The following is a 24170-nucleotide window of genomic DNA, read 5'->3' as shown; positions in this document are numbered from 1 at the left end:
GGAAGATAGACAATGATGGTAAGAATCACCATTAAGAAAGCTCGACTTGTCGTTAAGATGTTTTCCGACAAGTTCAAGGAGTTGACTACGGTGAGGCTTTCTCACTTGTAGCGATGCTAAGAGTCTGTTGGAAATGGATTAGCAGTTACTGCATTATTTATGAAATCTTGTAGATAGAATGTCAAAACATTGTTTCCTTGACAGTTTTCTTGAGGAAAGGTTGTATGTGATACAACCAGAAGGTTTTGACAATCCTGAAGAACGCTAAGAAATATGCAAAACTCTAGCAATCCTTCTAAGGACTGGAGTAAGCATCTCGGAGTTGGAATGTACGCTTTGATGATATGATCAAAGATTTTGGGTTTATACAAAAGTTTATGAGAAACTTGTATTTCCAAAGAAGTGAGTGGGAGCGCTATAGAATTTCTGATGAGTATATGTTGTTGACATATTGTTGATCAGAAATGATGTAGAATTTCTAGAAAGCATGTGGGGTTATTTGAAGAGTGTTTTTCAATGGAGAACCTGGATTAAGCTACTTGAACAATAAGCATCAAGATCTATAAGATAGATCAAAATGCTTGATAGTACTTTCAAATGAGCACATACCTTGACATGATCTTGAAGGTGTTCAAGATGGATCAGTCAAAGAAGGAGTTCTTGCCTGAGTAGTAAGGTATGAAGTTAAGAGTTAAAGCTCGACCCCGGCAGAAGAGAGAGAAAGGACGAAGGTCGTCCCCTATGCTTCAGACGTAGGCTCTATAGTATTCTATGTTGTGTACCGCACTGGAAGTGTGCCTTGCCATGAGTTAGTCAAGGGGTACAAGAATGATCCAGGAATTGATCATTGGACAGCGGTCAAAATTGTCCTTGGAGTAAATAAAGGACATGTTTCTCGATTATGGAGGTGATAAAGAATTCGGCATAAAGGGTTACGTCGATGCAAGCTTTAACACCTATCCGAATGACTCTGAGTAGAAAACCGGATACGTATAGCGGAGCAACCATTTGGAATAGCTTCAAGTGGAGCGTGGAAGCAGCATTTACAATATGACATAGAGAATTGCGAAGTACATACGGATCTGAATGTTACAGACTCGTTGACTAAAACCTCTCTCACAAGCAAAACATGATCAAACCCCAGAACTCATTGATACTTAATCACATGGTGATGTGAACTAGTTTAAGACACTAGTAAACTCTTGGATGTTGGTCACATGGCGATGTGACCTATCAGTGTTAATCACATGGCCATGTGAACTAGATTATTGACTCTAGTGCAAGTGGGAGACTGTTGGAAATATGCCCTAGAGGCAATAATAAATTAGTTATTATTATTATATTTCCTTGTTCATGATAATCGTTTATTATCCATGCTATAATTGTATTGAAAGGAAACTCAGATACATGTGTGGATACATAGAGAACACCATGTCCCTAGTAAGCCTCTAGTTGACTAGCTCATTGATCAATAGATGGTTATGGTTTCCTGACCATGGACATTGGATGTCGTTGATAACGGGATCACATCATTAGGAGAATGATGTGATGGACAAGACCCAATCCTAAGCCTAGTACAAAGATCGTAGTTCGTATGCTAAAGCTTTTCTAATGTCAAGTATCATTTCCTTAGACCATGAGATTGTGCAACTCCCGGATACCGTAGGAATGCTTTGTGTGTACCAAACGTCACAACATAACTGGGTGGCTATAAAGGTCCACTACAGGTATCTCCGAAAGTGTCTATTGGGTTGGCACGAATCGAGACTGGGATTTGTCACTCCGGTTGACGGAGAGGTATCTCTGGGCCCACTCGGTAGGACATCATCATAATGTGCACAATGTGACCAAGGGGTTGATCACGGGATGATGTGTTACGGAACGAGTAAAGAGACTTGCCGGTAATCAGATTGAACAAGGTATCGGCATACTGACGATCGAATCTCGGGCAAGTACAATACCGCTACACAAAGTGAATTGTATACGGGATTGATTAAGTCCTTGACATCGTGGTTCATCCAATGAGATCATCGTCGAACATGTGGGAGCCAACATGGGTATCCAGATCCCGCTGTTGGTTATTGACCGGAGAATGTCTCGGTCATGTCTGCATGATTCCCGAACCCGTAGGGTCTACACACTTAAGGTTCGATGATGCTCGGGTTATAAAGGAAGTTTGTATGTGGTTACCGAATGTTGTTCGGAGTCCCGGATGAGATCCCGGATGTCACGAGGAGTTCCAGAATGGTCCGGAGGTAAATATTCATATATGGGAAGTCTTGTTTTGGTCGCCGAAAAAGTTTCGCGCATTATCAGTATTGTCTCGGGAGTGCCGAAAGGGGTCCGGGGGTCCACCAGGGGTCCACCTGCCCCGGGGGGGCACATGGGCTGTAGGGGTGTGCGCCTTGGCCTATATGGGACAAGGGCACCAGCCCCAAGAGGCCCATGCACCAAGGGATAAGGGAAAGGGAGAGTCCTAAAGCGGGAAGGCACCTCCTAGGTGCCTTGGAGAGGATGGACTCCTCCCTAGCCGCACCCTTCCTTGGAGGAAGGGCCAAGGCTGGGCCCCCCCTCTCCCTTGCCCCTATATATAGTGGAGGTGAGGGAGGGCAGCCGCACCTGAAGCCCTGGCGCCTCCCTCCCTCCCGTGACACCTCCTCCTCTCCCGCAGGTGCTTGGCGAAGCCCTGCAGGATTGCCACGCTCCTCCACCACCACCACACCGTTGTGCTGCTGCTGGACGGAGTCTGCCTCAACCTCTCCCTCTCTCCTTGCTGGATCAAGGCGTGGGAGACGTCACCGGGCTGTACGTGTGTTGAACGCGGAGGTGCCATCCGTTCGGCACTAGGATCTCCGGTGATTTGGATCACGACGAGTACGACTCCTTCAACCCCATTCTCTTGAACGCTTCTGCTTAGCAATCTACAAGGGTATGTAGATGCACTCTCCTTCCCCTCGTTGATGGTTTCTCCATAGATAGATCTTGGTGACACGTAGGAAAATTTTGAATTTCTGCTACATTCCCCAACAAGGAAATCCCAAACCCAAACCTACAAAACCCCAAGTGATTGAGCATCACTGAAGAGATTGATCCTGTGTGGATCCGCCACTTCTTTCCTTTGAAGATTGTGCTTCTTCCAGATGGTTAGGCATCAAGGTCTAGAGCATCCAAGAGGAATTGTGGATCACCGAGTGACCGAGGTTGTGAAGGTTCGGAAGTCACCTAAAGACTTACCACGAGTGATTGGGCGAGGTCTGTGTGACTTTAGCTCAAGGAGAATACGGTGAGGACTGGGTGTCCTCGAGTTTAAATACCCAGCCACTCCAACCAGATATACAACTGAGACAGCAGTTGGAACTGGTGTACCAAATCATTGTCTTCACCGAGCTTTCTGGTTCTATTTCCTCAACTCTTTCAATTCCTCATGCATGTTGTTGTGTGCATGTTCATATCTGTTTGAGGACATTGACTGAAGACTTTCTCAATTTCCTTAGTTCTATTTCTTCAGTCTGTCCGTCTTCTTCCTTGTGTTATCCTGTGTTTACGCTTTCTGTACTATGTGCTTGTCTTCATTTCATCATGATGACTATGCTTGTGTTTTGTTTTGTTCCCTTCTAAGTACTTATTCCGCTGCAAGTAGTTCTTCATTTAGGAATTTCCTCACCAACAAATTTCTCAGTGAAGAATTCATAAAAATCGCCTATTCACCCCCCTCTAGTCGATATAACGCTCTTTCAGATGTGAACTAGATTATTTACTCTAGTAAACCCTTTGAGTGTTGATCACGTGGCGATGTGAACTATGGGTGTTAATCACATGCGATGTGAACTATTGGTGTTAAATCACATGGCAATGTGAACTAGATTATTGACTCTAGTGCAAGTGGGAGGCTGAAGGAAATATGCCCTGGAGGCAATAATAAAGTTGTTGTTTTATATTTACTTATTTCATGATAAATGTTTATTATTCATGCTAGAATTGTATTAACCGTAAACTTGATACATGTGTGGATACATAGACAAAACACTGTGTCCTTAGTAAACCTCTACTAGACTAGCTCGTTAATCAAAGATGGTTAAGTTTCCTAACCATAGACATGTGTTATCATTTGATGAATGAGATCGCATATTTAGGAGAATGATGTGATGGACAAGACCCATTCATTAGCTTAGCATTATGATCATTCAGTTTTATTGCTATTGTTTTCTTCATGTCAAATACATATTCCTCCGACTATGAGATTATGCAACTCCCGAATACCGGAGGAATGCTTGTGTGCTATCAAACGTCACAACGTAACTGGGTGATTATAAAGAAGTTCTACAGGTATATCCGAAGGTGTTTGTTGGGTTGGCATAGATCGAGATTAGGATTTCTCACTCCAAGTATCGGAGAAGTATCTCTGGGCCCTCTCGGTAATGCACATCATAAGAAGCCTTGCAAGCAATGTGAGTAATGAGTTAGTTGCGGGATGATGCATTACATAACGAGTAAAGAGACTTGTCAGTAACGAGATTAAACTAGGTATGAAGATACCGACGATCGAATCTCGAGCAAGTAACATACCGATGACAAAGGGAATAACGTATGTTGTCATAATGGTTCGACCGATACAGATCTTCGTAGAATTAGTGGGAGCCAATATGAGCATCTAGATTCTGCTGTTGGTTATTGACCGGAGAGGTGTATCAGTCATATCTACACAGTTCTCGAACCCATAGGGTCCGCACGCTTAACATTCGATGACGATTTTGTATTATATGAGTTATGTGATTTGGTGACTGAATGTTGTTCGGAGTCCCGGATGAGATCACGGATATATATGACGATAGTATTCGGACACCGTAAGTGTTCCGGGGGTACCGGGTACGTATCGGGTCACAGGAAAGGGGTTCTGGGCAACCCGGACAAAGATATGGGCCTTATTGGGCCAAGAGGGGAAACACAGCAGCCAACAGGGGCTGTTGCGCCCCCCATATGTGCCGCACATGAGGGAAAGGAAATGGGAGAAGAGAGAAGGAAGGGGAGGGATTTGGCCTCCCCCTTCCTTCCCTCCTCCCTCCTTTCCCTTCCCCTCCGATGGATATGGTAAGGGAGGAGGCCGAAATGGGAGGCGCCCAAGTAGGAATCCTCCTACTTGGTGTGCCCCCTTGGCTGCCTCTCCTCCCCTCCAACCTATATATATGTGGGGGGGCACCGCTAGAACACACAATATTTATTCCTAGCCATGTGCGACGCCCCCTACACAGTTTACGCCTTCGGTCATATTCAGGTAGTGCTTAGGAGGAGCCCTGCGTGGATCACTTCACCATCACTGTCACTAAATCGTCGTGCTGGCGCAACTCTCCCTCGACACTTTGTTGGATCAAGAGTTCGAGGGACGTCATCGAGCTGAACGTGTGTAGAACTCGGAGGTGTCGTACGTTCGGTGCTTGATCGTTCGAAACGAGAAGAAGTTCGACTACATCAACTGTGTTATCAAACTCTTCCGCTTTCGGTCTATGAGGGTACATGGACACACTCTCCCCCTCTCGTTGCTATGCATCTCCTAGATAGATCTTGCGTGAGTGTAGGAAATTTTTTGAAATTGCATGCTATGTTCCCAACGGAAGGGAATGACCTGGAGGCGGCGGAGCTGGAGGGATGTGGGTGAGTAGAGGGATGGCCTGGACAGTGGTGGGAGTAGGAGGGGGCAGTGAGTCCTACGCGGTAGCACGGCCTACCATGGGAGGTGGGAGTAGGAGGTCCCGTCGGCGCTGGATTTGGTGGCTGGAGTAAGAAGATCAGAGATTGAAGAGGCACGAAGGCCGTTGGATTGACATCCAATGGTCACTTCTGCTAGAATCGTTTGTTGACTAATACATAATAAGTAAAAAATCTTGCATATGCTCAACTTATAGGCCCACAAGTCAGCCCATTTACTATTTTTTAATAATTTACAACTCATTTGCAACTTCTTATGCAATTTATTGCAGTCCATTTTCTTTTTGTGGGCCAGGGTTAAAATTTAAACAAAATTTTGCATATTTTGGTGGGGTCCAAACTATTTTTAATACCAAACGAGTTAGATTCAAAGTACTTTCAAAATATATTTAAATTAGGTTAAAACCCAAGGAAATTGGAATCTGAAAATGTGAAACAATTTAGAAATTTCAAAGTAATTGCCAATTTGTTGTGTGTTTTTATATTTACAGCCCATTTCATATTACTTTTTAGATTTGCAGCCGTCTTGAAAGAGTTGCGGCCCAGCATGGCAGAGAAAAATAAGTAGGCCTGGGTTAGGTATGCCTGGATTGGGTATTCTTCTGAAAAAATAAACTGGGCTAGCCATCTTCACAAAGAAAAAATAGCTGGGCTGGTCATGTGATGAACATAAAATTGAAGCCTGGGGTAGACAGGCCACAACCCTATTGAAACCTTGCTCTGTCTCAACAATAACAAAAAAATACTGCTCGAGCAGCTACATCCGAGGTGTCAGCCGCACTTGTGCAGTTCTCTTGTCTATTGACTATACGCTGACAATGTCATGGGTCCTAGATGTCAGCAAACCACTTGGATGAAGCATTTTCTTATATACTTGTATATAACAAAAAAATGAGGAACTTGCTTGCGTACACCATGGACATGGTGGGTCCCTACTGTCGTCCTCTCCATGTACAATCCTCTCCTGATTCCTCTCGTTTGTTGACTATGTTGACAACCCAAGAGGGTGGCACCACAGTGAGAGCACCAAGGCGCGCGGAGGATGACGGTGAGGCCTCGGAGGTTAACAAACTAGAGCCAGGGAAGATGGGGCGGTGAATTCGCGGGTGAAGAGGAGTACAAGGGTTGACTAGTTTGGGTGCGGGGTGGGGTGATACATCTCCAACGTATCTATAACTTTTGATTGTTCCATGCTATTATATTACCTATTTTGGATGTTTATGGGTTTACTTTACACTTTCATATCATTTTTGGGACTAACCTACTAACCAGAGGCCCAGCCCGAATTGCTGTTTTCTTTGCCTATTTCAGTGTTTTGAAGAAAAGGAATATCAAACGGAGTCCAAACGGGATGAAACCTTCAGGAACGATCTTTTTGGAACAAATGCCAACCCGGAGACTTGGAGTGGACGTCAAGCAAAAAACGAGGCGTCCACGAGGGTGCCCGGTGAGGGAGTCCTGGATAAGGGGGTATCCGAACAGTCGGACTATATGCTTTGGCCAAACTGTTGAACTATGAATATACAAGATTGAAGACTTCGTCCCGTGTCCGGATGGGACTCTCCTTGGCGTGGAAGGCAAGCTTGGCAACTCACATGATAGATCTCCTTCTCTATAACCGACTCTGTGTAACCCTAGCCCCCTCCGATGTCTATAAAAACCGGAGGGTTTAGTCCGAAGGACAAGAACAATCATAATCATTGGCTAGCTTGTAGGGTTTAGTCTCTATGATCTCGTGGTAGATCAACTCTTGTAATACTCATATCATCAAGATCAATCAAGTAGGAAGTAGGGTATTACCTCCATCGAGAGGGCCCGAACCTGGGTAAACATCGTGTCCCCAGTCTCCTGTTACCATTAGCCTTAGACACACAGTTCGGGACCCCCTACCCGAGATCCGCCGGTTTTGACACCGACATTGGTGCTTTCATTAAGAGTTCCTATGTGTCGTCGCTGTAAGGCTCGATGGCTCCCTCAACCTTCAAAAACACAGTCTAGGGCGAGACTTTTCTCCTCGGACAGATCTTCGTGTTCGGCGGCTTCGCACTGCGGGCCAACTCGCTTCGGCGGCTATGTCGGTGTCAAAACCGGCGGATCTCGAGTAGGGGGTCCCAAACTGTGCGTCTAGGCGGATGGTAACAGGAGACAAGGGACACGATGTTTTTACCCAGGTTCGGGCCCTCTCGATGGAGGTAAAACCCTACTCCTGCTTGATTAATATTGATGATATGGGTAGTACAAGAGTTGATCTACCACGAGATCAGAGAGGCTAAACTCTAGAAGCTAGCCTATGGTATGATTGTGTTCGTCCTATGGACTAAAACTCTCCGGTTTATATAGACACCAGAGAGGGCTAGGGTTACACAGAGTCGGTTACAATGGGAGGAGATCTTCATACCGTATCGCCAAGCTTGCCTTCCACGCCAAGGAAAGTCCCATCCGGACACGGGACGAAGTGTTCAATCTTGTATCTTCATAGTCCGGGAGTCTAGCCAAAGGTCATAGTCCGACCATCCGGACACCCCCTAATCCAGGACTCCCTCAGTAGCCCCTGAACCAGGCTTCAATGACGACGAGTCTGGCGCGCAAATTGTCTTCGGCATTGCAAGGCGGGTTCCTCCTCCGAATACTTCATAGAAGATGTTTGAACACAAGGATAGTGTCCGGCTCTGCAAAATAAGTTCCACATACCACCGTAGAGAGAATAATATTAACACAAATCTAATCTGCTGACATATTCCGTAGTGTGACATCACGCCACGGCCAAGCCTTTATTCGAATCGTTTTACTGTTCCACCTCAGCGCGTTTAGAGAGGCGGTTTCCTTGGCACGTCTTGTCAAAGCAGAGATCGTGTCCCCTTATTCCGGGATTCCCATCAATACGGGCGTGGGTAACCCAACCGTGCCATTGGTATGACTTCTTAATTGAAAGTGAGTCCCAAACGGTCACTGGGAGGGCTCTTGGTATTCAACCTCTTTATAAAGAGACCAAGGCTCGACTCTTTTCTTTCAATCCAATCAAATCCGCCTCTCGCCTCGAGTTCCAACACCCAAAGCTCCAGATTCAGGCGCTTTGGAACTTCGATGATGTCCGGCTCCAACCTCCAAGGCCGGTGGATCCCTTCCTCCTTTACGGAATAAGACGTGCGAAAGCTGAGAGATGCTAGGTATCTAACCGGCGAAATCTCGCATAGGCTGCCTGCTCAAGGGCAGGCTATTCCCACTCCCCAGCCCGGTGAGAGTGTGGTGTTCACATCTCATTTCCTTCAGGGGCTAGGCTTCCCGATTGATCCCTTTGTGAGGGGGATCATGTTTTATTACGGGCTGGAATTTCACGACTTAGCTCTGGAGTCCATCCTCCAAATCTCATCGTTCATTGTCGTGTGTGAGGCCTTCCTCCATATTACTCCTCACTTCGGACTGTGGCTTAAAACCTTCAAGGTAGAACCGAAGATGATCGAGGGGCAGCATGCTGAGTGCGGAGGGGCTATTATAAGTAAGATTGCCGACGCTCCATGGCCCGAGGGCTCTTTTCAAGAGGAGTTCGGCTTATGGCAACGGGACTGGTTTTACATCACAGCCCCCAGGGGCACCAAGTGGGTGGCGCCACCTACTTTTCGCTCGAGTCCCCCACCGTGGCTAGCATCATGGGTCAATAAAGGACTTAACTGGGGGCCGCCCAAGGACGTGCCCCTGCTGCAGGGCCACATTCGAGATCTCCTAGAAAGAGACATCAATCTGGCGGTAGTGGCGCAGGTTATGCTGATTCGCCGCATACTGACCTGCAAACGTCGCCCCCTCCGCCTATGGGAATTTAATCTGGAAGGACCGCGAGCCCTCCAACACTTTATGGGCACGACGCCCGTGGAGATGTACAAATTATTCTTCGGATCACAAGTAATGTGTTCGGACTTGTCCGAGGACGCAGGTCTGAGCTGCAATCGCCCGGACACTCAAGTAAGTAGCCATGTACCCGGACACGCTATCCGTACATTTATCATAACACTGCCTTTAAAAGAGCTATCCTTCAAACAGGAGTGGATAGCAAAACCAAAGCTTATCAGGTGTCCGGCCCCCCTCCCTGAGACCACGCCGGATTCCGTGTTGACCAGGATGCTGGAGATTGCGCCTTTGGAAGAAGGCGAAGAGGGGAACAAAGAAGCTACCGCCTCGTCGAAGGAAGCTGTCAGGAAAGGAGGAATCAAGAATTCCTCTATCCGGGGAAAGAAGACGACCGCCTCTGAAGACCAGGAGGCGATGGCCTCGAAGCGGGGGAAGAAATCTTCGTCAGAGGGTCCGGCGCCTGAGGGTGCTCCGGCCGCATTGTGCCCCCAAGGGGATCAACTCTCCAACGAGCCGTAAGTAAAGAGGGGGGGTTTAAAATGAGTGATATCCATGTTTTCTTTCTGAGAAAGATAACCAAAATTTTACCTCGCAGTTCGGATCTCAACCCTTCTCAGCAGAGCTCATCTTCCGGGGATCTTCGTCCAGAGATGATGGAGAGCGAAACGCCTCCCCCCGCTGTACCATCTTGCGAGGCTGGCGACCCCGAGGTGTCATCTCGGAGGATTTCTCCAAATCCGGACTTTGAAAAAGGTCGTCGGACTAGTCCGGCAGCTTTAGGTGCACGGTCGGAGGGGCTGCAGGATCTGCTCGAGCACCGTGTGTTAATGGACATGGTGATTAGAAGGATTTCATCCACGGAAAGCGGATTGTACGAGGCAGCCAGGAGTTTACTGACATGTTTTGAGGTACGCGAAAAGATGTACCTTTTGACAGAGCCGCATATATAAAATGCGCGCTGTATAAATAGTAGCCCCTGAGACTCTGTGTGTTGTCAAAAATGACGGTGCATAGAGGATCATAATCCCAGGTATAATATGTCGCCTTTCCTATGTAGGTGGCCAGGCGTTCGGTGGCTAGCCGGACTGATGAATCTGCCGAGCTAAAGAGGCAACTTGACGTAGCAAATGCCGACATAGCGCTTGTAAATAAGCGGCTAGACAAGGCACAAGGTATGTAATGTCTCCAAAGACATCTGATAAGAGGAGCTTGATGCTCCTCCCTTATAACATATGTGATATGCTCCTCCCTTATAACATATGTGATTAATGCAGATGGTGCCGCTGCCATGGAGAACCTTCCGGCGGAACTTGCCCGAGCCAAGGAGCAAGCGAGGAAGAGTGATGCGGCTGCCGCCAAAGCGGCTGAAGAGCTAAAAGCCGAACAGGCTGCTCACTGCCAAAGCAAGAAGGAAATGGCCGAGATGGCCGTAAAATTGAAGGATGCTACCGACTGTTGTAAGTTTCGTGAAGAAGATAGGGTGGCACAGAAGGACCTAGAAAAGGTCAGTCTCGAGGCCAAGGACAATCGCTCTGCAATGAAAGCTATGAAGGAGGAGCTATGTCAGGCCGGAGATATCACGGCTAGAAAGCCCTATATGCTGCGGATGAAGTTCGGGGATCCTAAGTATGCTCCATTGGACCGGAAGTGGAGTGCGGCGAACACTTATCTGGATTTGGCGGCAAGTGCCGCGGACGCGACCGAACACTTCCGGGGTCTGAATGACCATAAATTGGAGGAACTGTTTTGGTCGCAGTTCCATAATCCGGAGCACCCACTTTCGGTATCCGACCGTTTGGCCGCTTGGGCGGAGCTGAACAGGTTGTCCGGACTCGCTATGAGGTATGTCGCGAGTCGTCTGTGGCCGAAAGAGCCAGAGCCGAAGAGTTATTTTGGCTTCGTGCAACAGTTCCTTGGTTCGGTGCCGCATGTTGATACACTGAAGAGGTCAGCATGCATAGAGCGTGCACAGATGGCTCTTGCCCATGTCAAGACATACTGGGTGGATATGAAGGCCAGTGTTGTTGCATCCCGGGATTCGGACGAAAGCCGAGTACCTGCCAAGCACTACTTTGAGGAAGTTCTTCAGGGCGCTCATTTAATAGAGACGCAGTGCTCGAAGGATGTCGTGTTCGAATAGCATGTGCTATTGTAAAACAATATTTTGATAGGATGTAAAAGCTTTTCATACTTGTGCTTTCAAGAATCATAATGCCTCCTGTGCGGCCCTTAATGTATATGTGTATATAACCTGAAAGATGCAGTCGTTGGCTTCAGCCCCCACGCATATAATGCGGGGGTGTTCGCAAAGGCGCCTTTTCACACTTGACCCAACGTCTTGGTCCTATAAATGAGGTGATAGTGCGGCGAACTAGGCAACCGGACTATAATGCTTTATCACTTTCACTTAGCCATAGGAGTTTGACAGTGGGGCTACTGAATAGTCCCTAGTGGCACCGCGCTCGCCTGATTTCAGGGCGCGTGTGTGCCTGGCCGGGAAACGGCCCTTCGTTAATGCGAAGGAATCCTAAAGATTCCGGCAGGTCATCGAGTGGTTGACCAGTCTCTCGCTAGATCATGACAGTCAGTTTTCGGCTTTCTCTACTGAGGGGCTCACCTGGCCGAACCGGGGCACAATCGCAGTAGTTCTCCTGGTGCCGCCTTAGCCGATAGAGCGGAACGTAAGGCAGCAAAACACAGGAGCCGGGAAAACCCAACATTTGACCAGAGACATGATTTGGAGCTGATGCATATAAGACCAAACTCGCGACGCCGAACACTCCCTAAGGTATTCGGTCTTTATGAAGACGGGCCGAACAAAAGCCCTTGGTAAAAAAGCCCCTGGTGTCCAGGTACACGCAAAATTCTAGCGTGGCCACATGCCAAGACGCCAGCCTCCTCCTCGGTGATAGCAAAAACTGGGGGATGTTATCAACAAGAGACAGTAAAAGAGGTTTACACAGGGTCTTAATCTGAAAAGAATCCTTGAAATGGGTCCCTGCTGCACGTCTGCGCCTGTATCTCCATTGTGCCGTATCCTGGACAGGTGCAGCATGGCGTTCGTCTTCAAAAGAGAGGAACTTAGTGGAAAATCAATCGTGCGAGAAATCTATGTTAAAATAAACAAAGCATAATACAAAAACATGGGTATGATTGAGCTTTATTGTCGCGCGGAGCCCCTTGTACAGGGTTATGCGGCTATCAAGCTTTTGCATGTTTACGCCGGATTCGTTGAGCCATGTCCGGGGTCTTTAACGACCTATGTAGGTGATCTGAGTAGTAAAGCTGGGTAAGTGTGCAGTTGTCAAGGCAGCCACACCATCCTACGTGCTTGGGGAACACTTGATATTTCCCTTTAATGAGATGATGCCTCGTGGACCGAGCATTTTGAGTGTAAGGGATACATAATGCAGTATTGCATTAAAGCGGGCGAAAGCTTCGCGTCCCAGTAGCGCTTGATAGCGACTTATGAATGGGGCGATGTGGAAGGTTAGCATTTCACTTCGGAAGTTGTTGGGGGAGTCGAACATAACTTCTAACGAGAGGGAACCCATACAATGGGTATCTGGGCCTGGCGTGACCCCTTTAAAGGAAGTGTTGCCATGGTGGATTATTGCTGGGTTTAACCCCATTTTGCGGATTGTATCCTGATATAGTAAGTTTAGGTCACTGCCGCCGTCCATGAGGACTTGTGTAAAGTGGAGTCCGTCAATTATCGGATCTAAGACCAAGGCAATCAGGCCTGCGTTCTGGATACCTCTAGAGTAATCCTGATGGTCAAAGGTGATTGGTTGTAACAACCAGTGGCTGGATTCCTCTGGGACATGCCGTATGGCGCATGTCTCCGTAGGCGCCAATCTGTTTTTTCCTTTTGTCACATGAAGTGAATTTACTGTTTTGACTTCTTGTGGGAACTTCTTTTGTTCTCCGGTGTTCTGCTTATGGGATTCGCCATCATCCTCGCTTGGTATGTCGAGCCCCTTGTGTTCGGCGTTGAGTTTGCCGGATTTCTTGAAGACCCAACAATCTCTGTGGGTATGGTTTGCCGGCCTCCCGGGGGTACTATGGATTTGACATATTTTGTCCAAGATTTTGTTGAGGTTAGATAGCTCGTCACTATCATCTTTGGGAGGCGCCTTTTTCCGATTTTGTCGAGAGCTTTTGAATCTGGTGTTTAGTGTCGTGCTCTTCGGGCTGCTATCCTTGATCCGGCGCTGTTCCTTGCTACGGCGCGGTTTCCCGTTTCCATCTCTGAGTTCCGATGTGTTTGGGTCGCTGGTGCTGCTCCTTGCCAACCAGCTATCCTCTCCTGCGCAAAAGCGGGTCATGAGGCTTGTCAACGCGGCCATTGTTCTTGGCTTTTCTTGGCTGAGGTGTCTGGCGAGCCATTCGTCTCAGACGCTATGTTTGAAAGCTGCTAGGGCTTCGGCATCCGGACAGTCGACTATCTGATTCTTTTTCATAAGAAATCTGTTCCAGAGATTCCGGGCTGACTCTCCGGGTTGTTGAGTTATATGACTTAGATCGTCTGCATCCGGAGGTCGGACATAGGTCCCTTGAAAATTTGCTCGAAAAGCATCCTCGAGCTCTTCCCAACTTCCTATGGTGTTTTCGGGAAGGCTTTTAAGCCAATGTCAGGCTGGCCCTTTGAGCTTGAGGGGTAAGTATTTTATGGCGTGGAGGTCATCTCCTCTAGCCATGTGTATGTGGAGGACATAATCCTCAATCCAGACTCCAGGGTCTGTTGTTCCGTCGTATGACTCTATGCTTACGGGCTTGAATCCCGCTGGAAATTCATGGTCCAGCACCTCATCGGTGAAACATAGGGGATGTGCGGCGCCCCTATATTTGGGTGTGCCGCGATGTTCGGATATTTGTTGCATTGCATTGCTTACTAGAGCTTGCTTTCTTGGCCCATAGATGGATCTGGTTGGACCGTCTTTTTGATGTGAATCCTTGGGCGGATAGCGTGCCAGATTGAGTGCGGCGCCCTGTGTCGCTCGATGTCGATCGTGGGGTCGTCTATCCGACCTGGTGGCTTCCTTGTTTTTTGACTGTGGGGGCTCTAAGGCCTCCTCATCAAATTCCGGTAGTAATTTTCGCTTCGGATAGCTCTTTGTGTGGTGACTTTCGCCGTACTTGTGTGCGGTGCTGAGTACTTCGCCCCGTGTGATTCTGAGTGCATCTTCCGCTGTTTTGAGCTTCCGCTTCTGCTTTTTCAGGCTACGCACGGTGGCAACGAGCCTTTGGTGGAGGTTCTTCTGCTCCAGCAACTTGTCCGACGTGAGGTCGTCCGGACTATTATCTTCATCGGGGATGGGTTGTTCAGTATGTTTATCCAAGCTGCCCTGTCCGGACGGTTGCTTGACGGCATGTTCGTCGTCCGCCGGTTCACCCTGCTCTATGGCTGGGTCTCTGTCGAGGTGGGGTTTGGCGCGATGCTGATGCCGCCGCTTTGATTGCTTTTCGAGGGAACGATCCCTCGCTGCGCCCTTTTGATCCTCATCGTTGTTTCTTTTAAGTGTGTCCACCATGCATACATCGTGTTATGAAGTGGTTGTCCAGTGCCCTATAGGCGCTGGTTCTTGTTTGTCTCCTTCATCGGTGTCCATACCGTTGATGTCTTCGGAGTCGAAGTCGAGCCTGTCGGTTAAATCATCGACAGTGCCTACGAAGTGGGTGGTGGGTGGGTTTCAAATTTCTTCATCGTCCGCATCCCAACCCTGCTGACCATAGTCCAGCCAGGGCTCTCCTGAAAAGAGATAGACTTTAGTTTCAGGATGTCGCCAAAGGGCGAGTGCTGAAAGACGTCTGCGGCGGTGAACTCCATGATCGGAGCCCAGTTGGGTTCGATCGGAACGGGTGCGGAAGATTCGGAGTCCGGAAAGGAGTCCGGCACCTTGGAGTCACATGCCTCACAAAGGCTAGGCTGGTATTCGGCTCGATCACCATAGAGATTGCAGCTTCCGGGGCGGCGTCCAACCGTCTGTCCCCGATTGGCGCGGTCGGCTCCGAGCTAAGGGTCAAAGCGGACACCTGAGCGGCGCTCTGAGAGCTGTCTGGCGGCAGAGCTAGATCATGCCCATCGTGACAGTGTGGCGCGCTCGGCCGTGGCTCGAATCCATCGAAGATCAAGTCCCCGCGAATGTCAGCCGTGTAGTTTAAACTTCCAAATCTGACATGATGGCCAGGGGCGTAGGTTTCGATCTGCTCTAGATGGCCAAGCAAATTGGCCCGCAGTGTGAAGCCACCGAACATGAAGATCTGTCCAGGGAGAAAAGTCTCACCCTGGACCGCATCGTGGTTGATGATCGAAGAAGCCATCGGGCCTAAAGGTGATGACACAGAGGAACTCTCAATGAAAGCACCAATGTCGGTGTCAAAACCGGCGGATCTCAGGTAGGGGGTCCCAAACTATGCGTCTAGGCGGATGGTAACAGGAGACAAGGGACACGGTGTTTTTACCCAGGTTCGGGCCCTCTCGATGGAGGTAAAACCCTACTCCTGCTTGATTAATATTGATGATATGGATAGTACAAGAGTTGATCTACCACGAGATCAGAGAGGCTAAACCCTAGAAGCTAGCCTATGGTATGATTGTTGTTCGTCCTACGGACTAAAACTCTCCGGTTTATATAGACAGCGGAGAGGGCTAGGGTTACAAGAGTCGGTTACAACGGGAGGAGATCTTCATATCGTATCGCGAAGCTTGCCTTCCACGCTAAGGAAAGTCCCATCCGGACACGGGACAAAGTCTTCAATCTTGTATCTTCATAGTCCGGGAGTTCGCCAAAGGTCATATTCCGACCATCCGGACACCCCCTAATCCAGGACCAATGTCGGTGGCTCGAACCCGTCGAAGATCAAGTCCCCGCGGATGTCGGCTGTGTAGTTTAAACTTCCAAATCTGACCTGATGGCCAGGGGCGTAGCTTTCGATCTGCTCCAGATGGCCAAGCGAATTGGCCCGTAGTGCGAAGCCGCCCAACACGAAGATCTGTCCGGGGAGAAAAGTCTCACCCTGGACCACGTCGTGGTTGATGATCAAAGAAGCCATCGGGCTTAAAGGTGACGACACAGAGGAACACTCAATGAAAGCACCAATGTCGGTGTCAAAACTGGCGGATCTCGGGTAGGGGGTCCCGAACTGTGCGTCTAGGCGGATGGTAACAGGAGACAAGGGACACGATGTTTTTACCCAGGTTCGGGCCCACTCGATGGAGGTAAAACCCTACTCCTGCTTGATTAATATTGATGATATGGGTAGTACAAGAGTTGGTCTACCACGAGATCAGAGAGGCTAAACCCTAGAAGCTAGCCTATGGTATGATTGTTGTTTGTCCTACGGACTAAAACTCTCCGGTTTATATAGACACTGGAGAGGGCTAGGGTTACACAGAGTCGGTTACAATGGGAGGAGATCTTCATATCGTATCGCCAAGCTTGCCTTCCACGCCAAGGAAAGTCCTATCTGGACACGGGACGAAGTCTTCAATCTTGCATCGGGAGTCCGGCAAAAGGCCATAGTCCGGCCATCCGGACACCCCCTAATCTAGGACTCCCTCACCACCCACCACCCACTTCATAGCCACGGTCGATGATTTGACCGACATGCTTGACTTTGACTCTGAAGACATCGACGTTATAGACGACGATGCAGGAGAAGAACAGGAACCACCACCCACAGGGCGCTGGACAACCACCTCTTCATATGATATATATATGGTGGACACCCCCAAAGAAAACAATGGTGATGAGGCAACAGAAGATAACCCCTTAGGGAAGAAACCAAAGCTTGGGCGTCATCGACGCCGCTCTAAGCCCCACCACAACAATACCGGGACAGGAGACGAAAACAACCCGGATGGTGCCGAAGATAAATACAATCCTGATCAGCCTACCTTCGAACAGGTCGAACAGGAAAACGAGCATGCTAGCCCAGATGAAACGGCGACAGACGGAGACTTGAAGGACGACAATCATATGCCTCTCTCTGAAGACGAGATAAGCTTAGGCAACGACGAACTCGGCGTGCCTGAGGATCCCGTAGAGCAGGAGCACTTCGAGCGCCGGCTTATAGCCACTACAAGAAGGCTGAAGAAGAAGCAACATCAGCTACAAGCAGATCAGGAGCTGCTAATAGACAGATGGGCTGAGGTCCGGGCAACCATGGAATACGGACTCAAGCGCCAAACAAAATGCTACCCAAAGCATAGGCTACTACCTCAATTCGAGGAGGCGGCACTAAAACCCAAACGCCAGCCTACACCCTGCCGCCAACACACTGCGGCTAGGGGCTACGCGCAAGACCAGCGAAATATACTAAACAACAACATAGCAAGCACCCCGGGCACATTAGAGGCCAGGAACAGCGTCTGCAAACCTCGACGCAACAAACATAAGCGTCCCAAGAAAAATGATAACGCCCAGGACACGGCAGTGAATGCAGGAGTTCGTGGCCCTTAGTCCGGTAAGCAGGAGAAGACACTTCAAAATAATAATTCGGGCCCATCCGGCCTGAACCGCATACTTGACCGCCCATGTCAAGTTCATGGTACCCCAGGAACGGCATCCAATCATACCAATAGAGAATGATGGGTCTTTAAACAAGCCGGCAGGTCGGCGCCGAAGAGTAAGAAGGGATCTCAAGCTCAGATCATCAAGCAATATAGGGCAAAAGAAATTTCTTCCGCCAACCAAAACAGTGAACATGATAAACACCGTCCACATCCCCAAATGGGAGCAGACGTGTACTCTTCGGGATGTCAACTCGACAAAGCAAGTTTCCCCACCATATAAAAATACGACGGATCATCTTCGATCAACTAGAACGTCTGGCCAATATCAACTAGGGATATCCTCCTATTGGCGGAAACAGCAACCCAAACTTGCTACACCAGGACACAGTGTGCTGGATAGGTATTGATCACTTGAGGATCAAACCCATTAAAAACATCATTTCTAGGTGTCATACCAGGTGCGAAGGCCAGTTGTATAGGCCCCATCACTCTGGAGATGGTCCTCGGACCACCAAAAAGTCACCATACCAAGAAGTTCGTCTTTGACACTATCCCTCTATGCAGTAACAATTACATACCGCCAGGGGGAACTGCATTGGCTCAATTCAATGCGGTATCACACCATGCCTATGGCAAGCTTAAAACACCAGGCCTCCGTGACATAGTCACAACTACGGGCAAGGCCGAACTCCATCTCGGTGCCGAAGAGTACCCCGCCACTTTAGCAACAGGAGCAGCGAATCGCGGCTTTCTCAATCAAACTTTGATTCGACAGCGAGACTCCCGGACATCGATTAAGGATTCCGAACTACTTCACGGCATGGCATCTCAGGTCGACCAGGGCTCAGTTAAAGACCTCGGCATAAGCTGGAAGGGCCACATCTGACGGCACAACCATTCCGTGGCACACAAATGTCTCTAGCATTTTCTTTACAGGTTCGCTTTTGCCCATAACAGGACTGGCGGCATGGAATCAGCTCGGACGCGCAAAGGGGGAATCTTCATAAATTCCCCCAAATACAATCCGGATATACTTCGGATCCGCACGCAGCTCCCTACTGCCCGGTCCTAACAGGTACTGCCATCATACCTCTTCTATATAACATGTACCGTACTCATACGCATAGACGTATTACTCGAATACAACATGTAGAGTCATATGAAGCTTATCTGCTGTCATTCCTCATTGACATCTTTAGTCATACCGGCATCTGAATACCGTGTTATGACTTTAAAACGCCAAGGGGCTTCATTGTACCCGCACTATGGCAACAAAGTCAGACCACCCTTTTGGTCACTCGGCACCCCGAACTTATAGCATTATATGCATCAGCTCTGAATCATGTCTTGGGTCATTAGTTGGGTTTGCCCGGCTCCCATGTTTTGGTACCGTACGTTCCACAATATCGGCTAAGGTAGCACTGGGAGAACTACTGCGATTGTGTCCCGGTTTTTCCGGACGAGCACCTCAGTAGAGAAAGCCGAAAACTGACTTTCATGATAAGGCGAGAGCTGGTCAGCTGTTCGAGAGGTTGTAAAATCTTTAAGGATTTATTCCGCATAATTCCATAATAAATGCAGAGTACGACAGATCAGTCTACCAATCATGTGCTGTTAGAGCCCCTTGTGCGGTCTTTCAAACACCAGGGGCTGCGCCTACCATACTCGAATTCCTATGGCTAAGTGAGAGTGATAAAGCCCTATAGTCTTATTGCCCGGTTCGCTGTGCTGAACACCTCCTTTATGGACCCAATAATGGGGTAAAGAGTGTTCAGGTGTATCCCGAACACCCCCATACTTCCTACGTGGGGGCAGAAGCCGACGACTGGCCAACTCTCAAGATTAATATATAAACGGCTGCTCAGGAGTAAAAACTTTCATATAGCACAGAAATACATAACTTTGTTCCGCCTTACAAAGGACAACATGATTGCCTTCATGGAAATACAATGTCTTTGGTACATTGCTCCGCCACAAGGTGGGCTCCTTTCAGGACACCATCGTAATATAATTCGGGCTTGCGGTGTTCCTTCCCCTTGGGTGGTCCCTCGGTCATCAGCTTTTCAGCATCCAGCTTTCCCCAGTGCACCTTCGCGCGGGAAAATGCCATTCGTGCACCTTCTATACAGACCGACCGCTTAATGACGTCAAGCCGAGGACAAGCACTCACAATTTGCTTCATGAGCCCAAAGTAACTGCTCGAAATGGGCTCTACGGGCCATAGCCGGACAATCAAATCCTTCATGGCTAGTTCGGCCGCCTGGTGCGGTTCGACCAACTGCTTCAGCTGATCGACAAATGGCACCGGATAATTCGGCGCCAAATACTGCGACCAGAAAAGCTTTTCCGCAGTCTTCTTCTCCTCAGCTTGATAGAATTGAGCAGCATAAGATATGTTGCATGGAAGATCCGTAAACGCCCCTGGAGAAATCAGAAGTCAATTTGTCAACTTGAATTTCTCCTGCTACGGCATAAACAATCGCTTTGGATAAGAAAAAGCCTTACCAACCGCAATCTTCCTTGCCTCCTGAATGTCCTTCAGAGCACCTTGGGCTTCCTCCCGAGCATCAGTTGCAGCTTAGAGAGCTTGGGCGAGTTTGGATTCTTTCAATGATAGACTCTGCTCCAAAGTCTCGCTTTTCTGCACGGCCTCCTGAAGCTCTCGTTCAGCTTCAATGACCCTGGCCTCGTGCTTCTCATGAAGGGCCTGCTCCACGGCTGCCTTCTTTTCGGCTAAGGCCACAGCTTTCTTCAATGCCTCAATTTCAGCATTCGCCCCTAGAGCATGCAATATATATACTTTCATTAGGCACACCTACTTAATTGTGCTAAACTTTATAAGGTTTTGACATACCTAGATTGTCCTCCAACTGCTACTTCACCCGGCCAAGTTCCTCTTCAGCCTGCTCAAGACTCTGCTTCAGTCTGGATACTTCCGCAGTATGTGAGGCGGCAGTCGCTGCAGACGCATGTTTATACAGGAGGAGATATATGTCATGCACTGAGTCTCCTGTGGAAGGAAATTTGATCCGCTGTCCGGTTCCTTCTTTCACCGGACAGTGTATCAGGGGCTACTATCTATACTATGACAATTCTTCTACAAACTCCTAAAACATACCTCCAAGCCTTTTATAAGACTGATGCAGGATTCATTCAGTCCACTTTCAGCGGCCTGAACCTTCTCAATCACCACGCCCACAAGGGTGCGGTGTTCATCAATGATGGAAGCACTCTTTAGTGTTGTCAATAAGCTGCCCTGCACCTATGGTTGGACAGAGGTTGCCGGTGGAGCAGGATCACCTCCTCTAGTCAAGGGGAGCTGCTTGTCTAATCCCGAAGCCTCAAAGGTCTCCGGGACTGTGTCCGGCTGTGGGACGAATCCAAGACCGCCCCCGCCGTCGACACTCAGGGGAGCCGCCGCTCCTGTATATCTGACCCCTGAGGTACGCCCCTCCTGGTCTAGCTCCTTTTGGGACGACACCTCGGTGTCATGCCCGAGCTTCGGGGAAAGGGCCTTCGGAGGTGTCTCGCTCTCTAGGGCATCTGAGCTCAAAGAATCCTCCGATGAGGACTGTTCGGCGCGAGACCTGGCCGGGCTGCAAAAAGTATGGCACCAATTAATTTATTATGCCTCAGTAATCCTGGACGCATAGATATGTTCGGATTTCGTGCACTTACGAGTTTTCTAGGGGCTGGGCCCTGGGATCCCACTACGGGCTGCTGTCGGTAGCCATAGTGGACGCCTCTGGCAGGAGAGTTTTTCCCCTCTTAGGCAATTCGGCTTCCAGAGATGAGGAGGCCATCCTTTTCTTTCCTCCCCCGTGGGGGACTCGTCTTCTTCCTCCTCTTCTTCCTCTTCGGAGGAGAGATGGGTATTGGAGTCTTCGGATTTTGTGTCCGAAGCACCACGACGACGGAGGCCGCTCCTGGTCTCCTTGGCCTCTTTATGGGCCTCTTTCTTTGGAGTCTCGTAAAGGCGCCGGGACAAGCATCTTCATCAAAAGTGGTCCGGCTGGTTCTTCTGGCAACGGGGCTGGACAGCGTATCCACCCCGCCTTCTTTGTCCATCCCTAGGATAATTGTGGGAAGCGCGTTAGGGCATCTTCCCCGGGATATGACCATGAAACATATGGAGGGACAAAATATAATGACTACTTACCGGACTTGCGGGGCGGGATAGTTGGTACCCGCGGTCCGCGGCAGAGTCCGGCCATGGTTTGCCAGACTTAAAAGGCACCTTCCAGATGTCCTTGTGTGAGGAGCCGAAAAGCTCTCACAGTGTCTGGTGCTCGGCCGGGTCATACTCCCACAAATTGTAGGCTCGGTGCTGACAAGGAAGAACCAGGCGGACCAACATCACCTGGACTACGTCAACAAGCTTGATAGTCTTGTCTTCCATACCTTTGACACGTGTTTGGATCACCGACAGTTCGTCGGATGAAGACCAGTTCAAGCCCTTCTTGGGCCAAGACGTAAGCCGCAAAGGGGCTCCGGATCGGAACTTCGGGGCAGCGGCCCACTTTTTGCCACGCGGCTCAGTAATATAGAACCACTGCTGCTGCCACCCCTTGACGGAATCATTGAAGGTACCTATCGGCCATGTAACCTTGGGCAACCTGCTCACCATGGCGCCTCCGCACTCGGCGTGCTCGCCGTTCACCACCTTGGGCTTCACATTGAAGATCTTCAGCCATAAGCCGAAGTGTGGCGTGATGCGGAGAAAGTCCTCGCACACGAGGATAAACGTCGAGATGTTGAGGAAGCAATCGGGGGATAGATCATGAAAATCCATCCCCTAATATTACATATGCCGCGAACAAATGGGTGAAGGGGAAACCCGAGACCGCAGACAAAATGAGGGAGAAACACGACCCTCTCATGGGACTCCGGAGTAGGGACAATCTGTCCCGCCGTCGGAAGACGATGGCCGATTTTCTGGGCCAGGTACCCAGCCTCCCGAAGCTTTTTGATATCCTTCTCCTGGACGGTAGAGGCCATCCACTTGCCTCCTGCTCCGAATCCGGACATTTTCGGAGAACCTTTGTTGGTGGAGAAGATGAACGCTCGGGCGCTAGGGCTCAACCGAAAGAGAATGGACGAGCAGAAGGAGAGGGCGTGGGAGAAAAGGAAGAGGCATTTCCTCTTTATATAGGCAATGAAACTTTGCGCCTCCCCGCTTGCCTAATGAAACCTGCTCGTCCCCCACTCACCGCGATTGGTGGTGCGGTTAGGTTACCCACACCCGTATTGATGAGAATCCCGCGATAAGGGGGGCACAATCTCTGCTTTGACAAGATGTGCCAAGGAAACCGCCTCGCAATATGCATAGTAGCTAGTTAGGAGAAAACGATTTGAATAATGACCGGACCATGGTGTGATATCACTCTATGAAGAGTTGCCAGCATATTAGATTTGTGGATTATTGTTCTCTCTATGGTGGAATGTGGAAATTGTCTTTGCAGTGCCGGACACGATCCTTGTGTTCGGAATCTTCTACGGAGTATTCGGAGAGAAAACCCGCCTTGCAATGCTGAAGACAATCTGCACACCGGACTCATTGTCATTTAATCCTGGTTTAGGGGCTACTGAGGGAGTCCTGGATAAGGGGGTATCCGGACAGTCGGACTATATGCTTTGGCCGAACTGTTGGACTATAAAGATACAAGATTGAAGACTTCGTCCCATGTCCGGATGGGACTCTCCTTGGCGTGGAAGGCGAGCTTGGCGATTTGGATGATAGATCTCCTTCTCTGTAATCGACTCTGGGTAACCCTAGCCCCCTCTGGTGTCTATATAAACCGGAGGGTTTAGTACGAAGGACAAGAACAATCATAATCATAGGCTAGCTTCTAGGGTTTAGCCTCTACAATCTTGTGGTAGATCAACTCTTGTAATACTCATATCATCAAGATGAATCAAGCAAGATGTGGGGTATCACCTCCATCGAGAAGGCCCGAACCTGGGTAAACATCGTGTTCCCAGCCTCCTGTTACCATTAGCCTTAGACGATCAGTTTGGGACCCCTACCCGAGATCCGCCAGTTTTGACACCAACACCCGGCGTGCCCTGTAAGGGTGGGCGCGCCCTCCACCCTCGTGGGCCCCTC

This window comes from Triticum dicoccoides, chromosome 2B (genome assembly GCF_002162155.2).
Source record: "Triticum dicoccoides isolate Atlit2015 ecotype Zavitan chromosome 2B, WEW_v2.0, whole genome shotgun sequence".
NCBI classification, from domain to species: domain Eukaryota; kingdom Viridiplantae; phylum Streptophyta; class Magnoliopsida; order Poales; family Poaceae; genus Triticum; species Triticum dicoccoides.
The sequence above is the reverse complement of the archived record's forward strand: the minus strand, read 5'-3'. Positions refer to the sequence as shown.